The sequence below is a fragment of the Babylonia areolata genome, chromosome 7 (assembly GCF_041734735.1).
Source record: "Babylonia areolata isolate BAREFJ2019XMU chromosome 7, ASM4173473v1, whole genome shotgun sequence".
Classification (NCBI taxonomy): domain Eukaryota; kingdom Metazoa; phylum Mollusca; class Gastropoda; order Neogastropoda; family Buccinidae; genus Babylonia; species Babylonia areolata.
The window spans coordinates 24,915,746-24,917,642 of NC_134882.1; positions in this window are offsets into that span (position 1 = coordinate 24,915,746).

Genomic DNA, 1,897 nt, shown 5'->3' on the forward strand with positions numbered 1-1,897 from the left:
GGTTTATTCGGGTTTTAAACGCGGGCGAGCCTCATCTGCTCTGAGCTCCCCATTTTTTAATTTTGAGCTTTGGGGGTTGGGGGGCAAATCTCGACCAGGTGTCATTTATGCAAGTTCACCCTTTTAACCCAAATCCAGTAAGTGACATACTTCAGACCAAGACCAATGGACAACTGAGAAAAGCCTCACGTCCCTACATTCCCCTTTCAAAAGACGCACGGAAATTTCCCAAACTTCGACAGGAGGGGCCAGGGAAAAAGCTGAATTTTCCCTTTCTTGTAAAAAACATTCAGCACCACTGATGTTTCACACTTGCTGAATTCCTAACTATTGCCCCACGTGGAAAGGGTACATTTTGGGAACAATTTGTGAAAAAATGTTCATTTCCCCCCAGGTTTTGTTTTCTTATGCTTTAACTATTTAAAACGCATAAAGATTTGTTTTTGGGATGGAACCTTGGTGTGAGGGTGGCTCCTCGTCCACTGTGTGCAACATCCCCTTAAGGTTTATACGTCATCATTAAAACACAGTCATGAAATTTGGAACAGCTCAATGTTTTAAAAAATACTTTTTTTTTTTTTTTCAAGTGTTTGCATATATACATTTATGTGGTGGTCCCTGAGTGTTTGATGAATGTGCACTGATAATGATCTACAAATTTCTTTAACTAACCCCGAAATGGTTTACATTAAATTGTGAAGTTTTATGTAACAACATACTAAAACTTTTTTCATTTTTACTAATCTTTAATTTTTAATTTTTTCTTTACCATTTACCCACACCACACAACACAAAAAAAATCCATACTCGGCAACCTATGTACATGCTACACAGTTTCAACAGACACTAACTCTGTGCATACACCTTTATATAAATATATAAGTTATTAAACACACACCACAGACGCGGGAAATTGTTTGGCGAGATGATCAAAACAAAAGGGAAGTACACTTTGTTCCCAGCTGCCCCCGAAGGGGTCACAATCCGCTCTCACAACTAAAAACCCCTTGTTTGTACAACAAAAAAATTACTAAAATAATCTGACCTTCATTTCTAGATACAGCTGTCATCGCGGAAAAATTTTTGAATAAAAGACATAATTTGTGCTAAAAAATAATTTAAGCAAGCGTTATTTTCCCCGTTACCATCAACATGCTGAAGAAAATTTGTTGGGTTTAAATCCAAACCCACAAAAATATAAAAAATATTTTTACCTGTAAGTGCGTTTTTCCATTTTCAAACATGAAGACACAGACGGCTTTCATCGCCCCGGGGGCAGCAGCGTTGGGGGGTCCGAAATGGGTCATTTGGGTTTTTCTTCCAAGCCGTTCGAGGGACTCTTTCTTTATAAAAAGCCATGAATTGCACTTGAAAGGCTAGTTTAAACTTTCTTTTCATTTAATTGCTGTGATTTGAAACAGGTCGTAGTTATAGGGTCCAAACATCATTCACATTTCGCTCGAATTTCAGATCTACTTTCTGTGAAAACCCCAACAAATTTCTAGCCAATCAAACTTAAAAAACCTGCTTGCCTGACTATTTTCAAAAATTTATCATGGCCAAACAATGCACGGAAACGATCGAGGACCACATGTTTTTTTCCCTCGCGGGAAAGCAGGCGGAGTCTGTCCCGCAGTAAAAATCGATGCACACCCTTTGGGTTTTTAAAAACCCCCCAAACGTTCCATTTTGACTCGAATGATAAAAAAAATACCACGGAAGATAGATGAAAAAATGAACTTTATTCCAGAAAGATTGGGCATTTAATTAAGTTTGGTAGTGAAAAAAGCGAGTTGAAAATGGTCAAATTATGGGTCTGGACTGGGTTAACCACAGCCACAGGGGGCCGCGGACCGACCTACATATGTATGTGTAGAAAAAGTTTAGTGTCAGGTTA